Consider the following 7184-nt stretch of genomic DNA (forward strand, 5'->3'; position numbering starts at 1 on the left):
TCTTGTGGTTTACGACGTGTGAGTAAAAAAAAGAGGGGGCTACTCTAGGCTCGCTTCTTCAAGCCCCTTCAAAACCGGACGTGAAAGTTTTCTTTCATACGAATAAAAACAGAACAAGTAGAAAAAAAGACTTTGCACTATAATTAGCTCAGCAGTTGAAAACTATCATGCCTTTTTAATGAAAAACTGACTTTTCTCATAATTTTTATATCCGCAATAGTGCGTTATAAATATTAGGCATCTTGCCCGGTGGGCCAAGGGGAAAGATGCCCGAATAACGGTTATTTTGGAATGTACCGGTTGTGTTCATTATGGAATTGATTAACAATATTGCCAAGGCCCTCTAGGGGTATTTTAGTGATAGGTTCTATAGAATCGAGACCCGGCCTGGCTCGTGTCGTTTGCTATCCACCCCTCCTTTTCCTCCCACCCCAAAACAAAATCGAGAATTTGCGCGAAAAAAAATCCGAAATCTCCGGATCTATGCTTATTTTCAACTCCATTTGTATTAAACTCAAACTTCCCTCTTGCATACGCCTATAGCTGCAGAAGTCGGAATAATGGCACCAAGAAATATTGAATGGTGATGTGGGTGGGGGATTCCGAGGAATACGGTCATTTACCTGTAACTATTCAATATCCCTACGAAGTTCCGGAGTTACGAAGGAAGCTTAGAGCTCATATTGGTCATGGGTTGAGAACAGACAGAAGAATTGAACACTAATAGACAAACAAGAGTTGAATGGGCCCCCCTACACTCGGTTTCAGACTTGGTACAACCCAAAGTCGCCTTCCCAAGGTATACTTACTCGCTTTCTGGCATGATCAATTCCTTTTTCAAACCCCGCTGCAGCATAAAATGCGTCTTAATAAGTCTCTGCTCCAAAAATGAGATTTCGGGAGAAGGAATTACTAGCATTTCCCCCTCTTGGGGTTGGTTCCCCGCGCCTGTAGCTCAGAGGATTAGAGCACATGGCCATTGAATAAGTTTCTTCGGCTTGAGTCAGGTTATTAAAAAATAATAAAGTATGGCGGATTTTTCATCATATGTTGTATCCCTTTGCTTTCGAGATAGAAAAGTAAATTTCTAATCGTAACTAAATCTTACAATTTTTATTTGTATAAAATAAATTGAAGCAAAATAACTGGTTATTCCTTACCTCGGGACCAAATTGGTTATTGGGCAGGTGAACTGAAACATCTTAGTAGCCAGAGGAAAAGAAAGCAAAAGCGATTCCCGCACTCTCTCTTAGCCCATTCGGAAGGCTCTCATAATTTCTAGAAATTTCCATCTCATCTCAAGGTTTAGAAAAGAATTTTAGCCATTTGCATTAAACTCAAACTTCCCTCTTGCATACGCGCCCCCCGGAAGCACATACTATAATAAGAAAACCTGTCTTTTTTTTTAATCGAAGAAAAGTCCCGGCGGTTCATTCATCTGACCGTAAACTAGAGCCACTTTTAACAAAGGATTATCCCGGACCTATGCCGAGGTATGCCTTACCATGGCGTTACTCTACCGCTGAGTTAAAAGGGCCATTTTGATTCAATCTCTCGTTCAAAAATAAATTTAATACCTCATAAGAGATTCGTCGTTCCTGACCCTGCTTTGCCCTACCCAGCCCATCTGGAAATATTGGTTCAAACTCTGCCTTCGGCATCCCCCTCCTTGCGGTTAAGGTAACGACTTCGGGCATGGCCAGCTCCCAAGTACCGCCTCGTCCCGGGCCGTCGCACGGAAAACTATAACCGTCAGTCATCCTAAAATTAGGATTCATTTCCCCCCCTATCAAGCAAGAAAGAAGCAGCTCTTCCCACGGCGGAAGACGATGGAGTCTCCCTATTTTTTGTTTTGTTCAACTCCAAAATGGCATTTTCTTTTGACCCTATTTTTTTTCCTTATCAGTCAGAAAAGATAAAAAAATTTCAGGTTCGTAGACAAAGCGGATTCAGAATTGTCTTTCATTCCAAGGCCTAACTTGTATCCATGTGCTTCAAAAGCCTGTGAAACTGCTATTGTGATTAAATCGAACAAGAGATCTTTCTCGATCAATCCCTTTGCCTTACTATGTTCACTGAAGCAATAACTGTAAATGCACCAGAGCAGTTAGTCAATATTCAAGTGCCTAAAAGGGCCAGCTATATCAGAGTCATTATGTTAGAGTTAAGTCGTATAGCATCGCATTTGTTATGGCTTGGCCCTTTCTTGGCAGATATTGACGCACATACCCCTTTCTTCTATATTTTTCGAGAGAAAGTTTTGTATATCTTAATTCGGAATGAAATATTCTGTGCCCAGGTGGTTTGGCCAATAGTGGGCCAAGAAATATTGAAGCTAAATTAGTCGGTCATGCTGAGTTGGAGTTTACAGTAGAGGCCAGTATAGAAGAATTTTCTCAGTAAGGTAGAAAGATTCATGGAGGAAATGCTGCAGAATCTGATGATCAACAGTTTTGAAGGTATCTTTGATTGGTAGTTTTGTTTTACGGTTTCAGTGATTTCAAAATATGAAGTATTAAACCAATGTTAGATTTTGTTATTCACTTTATTTTTCATTATTAATACATGACTACTATTTTTTCGATAATATATGTATTAGTGCAAATAAAATATTTTGAAATTATTTAAAATATTAACACCATCATCGTATACATATGTGCTTGATAAGTTTTATTTAATTATATAGTAATTACTTATTTAATTTCCTTTTTATCTTGAATCTAAAGAATTATTGTCAGGCATCGAGAGACTTTTTATTATAAATGAGACATGTTTTAAATATTTAAACTTCATTTTTAATAAATACATGTTCTTAATTACAAGTTGTTTATTAAATTTTACCGTACATTTATATTTTTCTTAATGAAAAATAAGTTATACATGGTTTTTATAATTAAAATAAAGACCTAATTTGTAAAAATGTGGTTACTCGGATTAATAATTTAATAAATTGACTCTATAGGCCAAAAGAGGAGAAGAATTTAGTAGAATTATGTAAAATGACTGCATTTCTATGACAAAAAAGAGAAAAATAAGGAGGGCAAAGGTGTATTTAAAAAAGAAATAATTAAAACTTAGGGAAAATTTTCATTTATTATAGAAACATGTTTCAAATATTTAGAAATTATTTATTATAGATATATATTATGAATTAAGTTATATATAATTTTTAAAGTACATTTTTATTATTAAAACGCAAGGTACACATGTTTCTATATATATGAATAAAATATTGTGTTTCCAAATCTTAACATCGGTTATGATAACACTATTTTTTCTCTTCTTTTGCTAAATTATAAAAATAGTTTTAGTAGAATTAAAAAGAAATTATGTATATTGCCAAAATTCCCGTGTGCGAAAAACGACCTATATTACTAATATAACAGTTATATATTTATTCGCTATATTAAAGTTTAAAGTTGACTATCACTGATTAGAACTTGCATATGTTGGTGTATGATATAGCATCCGGTAATCACAGAGGAGTTGTACAAAACATACCAAACAATCTAGAACAAACTCACCATGTTTTAGTCTTACCTTGAATTAATTTTTGTTTTATGGTTAAGTTGCTTGATAAACGAGTAATAGACAACGACAACCTTTATTTATTATTTTTGTTATCATTAGCGCGCATCATCTGCACTAGGCCATCCTACAGAAAAAGGTCATATTTTGTTTCAGGTTTCCATTTCGCGGATTAAACCAAGAAATAGTCGTAGTTTAGAGATTGAGCAACAAACTAAGTATAATACTTTCGACAAAGGTAAATCTACTTTTCTGAAGTGTTTTAACACATCTTGGAAAATCTTTGAACCCTCCTCACCGTCTCATTTTTTTGTCATTTTGCTTTTTGCAGATATAGGTTTGTAAGTTTTACCAAAGTACAACTATGGTAGCAATCAAACTCGAATCGATGATCGGATAATTTAAACACCAAACGACTCCATAAAAAAAAGCATAGAGAAGTGATACTTTTATTGTTCCAGAACCAACAAATTGGTGTTAAAGACCATGTAGTAATTTAGACCATTTCTGCCTATTTTTTTTTAAACAATTTTGCTTATAAAAAGTAAGATAATAATCTATTTATCTTTTTCCCCCAGTTTGGTTTCCAGCATCAGGGTAATTAAAATTAATATTTTGTAAGTTTTTCTTTAATATCTCTAATTGATTTCTTAGACGGCGACCATGTTATATTTCTAAATGCAGTTCAACTATATATTTATTCCCTCTTACAATCTTTGGTCAGATAACAATGATGTATACTGTGCTCAACCAAAAATTGATGAACCATCTACCTGCTCTGGTGTCAAAAATTTGTTACCAACATTCAATGAAAAATAAGAAGAATCACTTGAGAATATAACAATTTGTTTCTGATTTAGTTTTCTTTAATTATAATATCCTTATATTAATTCTTTTGCAAATTCCAAATTCTTACTATCCAGATTTTCATGTTGTATATACACTACGATGACGAGAAATTTGATCCCTATTATATGTACTAATTGTAATTAGCTTTTTTCTTATTACTTTTAAAATTGTCCTATAATTCCATACTAATTAAAATTTATCATGTCACAGTAAACGTTCATGGAGGTGGAGGTGAATATTTATGTGATATTTTATATGCATTTCAAAATATATGCATACACAGTTTATATTTTCGAAGAATTATATTTATCTGCATTTCAAAATCATTGATATATTTTATGTAATTTTAATTTTGTTTACTACAAACTATGTCGAGAGAAGAAATATTTTAATTTTATAATTTTTTTTTGAATAATTAATTTTATAATGTTTAAGATATGAGGTGTCAGTGTAAGGTCGCTATCAATAATTTTAAAATGAATTTTTAATAAGCAAAATAATTTTAATACATTAACGTTTACTTTTGCAAATTGTATACATCAAATATAACATAGTGGTTGTCAATTAACATATTTTAAAATGACTTATATAGAATATTTACATTTTTATTTTTTTCAAAGTTTAAAATGCGAGGTGTCGCTGTAAGGCGACGCCGAGTAATATTGAACTAAATTGTATCTCAAAATTCAGCTATTTTGAATATAACTATATAATTTTTATTTGTTTATAGTATATATTTATCTTTTGACAATTAAGGTAATTTATGTAATTTTAAAACTTTTTAGATCAAACTTTTTCAAGGAAAGAAATATTTTAATTTTATTATCTTTTTTTTGAAGAATTATTTTTATAATGCTTAAATTGGAGATGTGAGTTTAAGGTGGCTATTAGTAATATTAAAATGCATTTTTAATAAAAAGTTTTCGTTGCAAAATAATTTTAATGCACTAATGCATAATTTTGCAAATTGTATACATCAAACATAAAATAGTGGTTGTTAATTAATTTATTTTAAAATAAGTTATTATTTTTTCAATGTTTAAAGTGGGGAGTGTCGCCGTAAGCGACGTCGAGTAATATTAAACTAAATTTTATATCAAAATTCAGCTATCTTGAATATAACTATATAATTTCTATTTGTTTATAGTATATATTTACATTTTAACAATTAAAGTAATGTTATGTAATTTTAATTTTTTTAGAGCAAACTCTGTCGAGAAAATAATATTTTAATTTTTTATAAGATTTTTTTTGAAGAATTAATTTTATAATGTTTAAATTAGGAGGTGTCACTGTAAGATGGCTATCATTATTATTAAAATAAATTTTTAATAAAAAAATCCGTTAGCAAAATAATTTTAATGCAGTAACTGTTTAATTTTGCAAATTGTATACATCAAATAGAAAATAGTGGTTGTCAATTAACATATTTTAAAAATATCTTATGTAGAGTATTTATATTTTTTATTTTTTCAAAGTTTAAAGTGCGAGGTGTCGCCGTAAGACGACGTCGAGTAATATTGAACTAAATTTTATATCAAATTTAATATATATTAATGCTATTAGAGGAGTAATTGACAAAAAATGATTTTGAGTTTATATGTTTAATGTGTTAAAACCGCGATCAACTGAAATAATCGCGTAAACAACATTTATAACCTACAAAAATTGCGTAAACAATATTTTTTTACTGAAAAAATGAACTTTAAAAGATTTAATAAAAACAAGATATTAACACCTCTCTCGGTTGAATTAATTATATGTATTACTAACAAAATATTTAAGTAAACATTATCCACTTTAAACTCTTTAAAAAAAATTAAAGTTTATTGAGCGTGCGCTGAGTGCGGGCAAAAATTCCTAATTTGAGTAAAAGATACGGTAATAGATACAATATTTGACTTAATCTGTAAACATTGTTCTAAATGCCAAACTATAAGAATGGTCAAGATATTTCTAATCAATTAATTTTAAGAGTTCAGAAAACTTTAAGGAAATGTAAAAGTTATGAAAACTTGAGCAGTTTTGAGTACTATCATTTGTAAGCTATTAAGCTAAAACAAAATATTTATTTATATTTATATTTATTTATTATTCACAATTTCGGCTTATTATTAATGGTCGGCTTATTAACATAAATATTATTAATGGTTAGCTTATTCAATTCTCTATAATTAATACACAGTCGCATACTTCCATCTTTTTTGAAAGAATGCCCAGAATATCTCATTTTCCAGCCCCAACTGCCCAAAATACCGAGATGCGCGCGGACTGCCCAAAATACCGACGGATTACGCATTAAATTACTGCGTATACAACCTCCAGTTTGTTTGTAAAGGATACGCATGTGTGCTATGCGTATTCACTTTTTTGGAAAACAAGGAATACGCATTTCACACATGCGTATTCCCTAAAAACAAAAAAATGAATACGCATTTCACACATGCGTATCCTTTATAAATTTTAAAAAAATGAAATTCGCATGTTGGACATGCGTATTCAACGGGTAATTTGGACACTCCGTCCCGCCAAATGGTATTTTGGGTACTAAACCCCCAAATGGTGGGTATTTTATTTTTTCACCCATTTTTTTTCTTAACAAACAGAACCGGTGCGCCTCACGGGGATACACTTGGTCTTATAACTCCTTTCTCCAAAAGATCTTGCAATTGAATTGCTAATTCTTTCATTTCTACTGGTGTCATCCAATATGGAGTTTTAGAAACTGGTTCCGTCCTTGGTTCCAAATCAATAGCAAACTCAATCTCTTTATCGGGAGGTAATCCCGGAAGATCGTCTGGAAAGAC

Source organism: Apium graveolens, chromosome 5 (genome assembly GCF_009905375.1).
Source record: "Apium graveolens cultivar Ventura chromosome 5, ASM990537v1, whole genome shotgun sequence".
NCBI lineage: Eukaryota > Viridiplantae > Streptophyta > Magnoliopsida > Apiales > Apiaceae > Apium > Apium graveolens.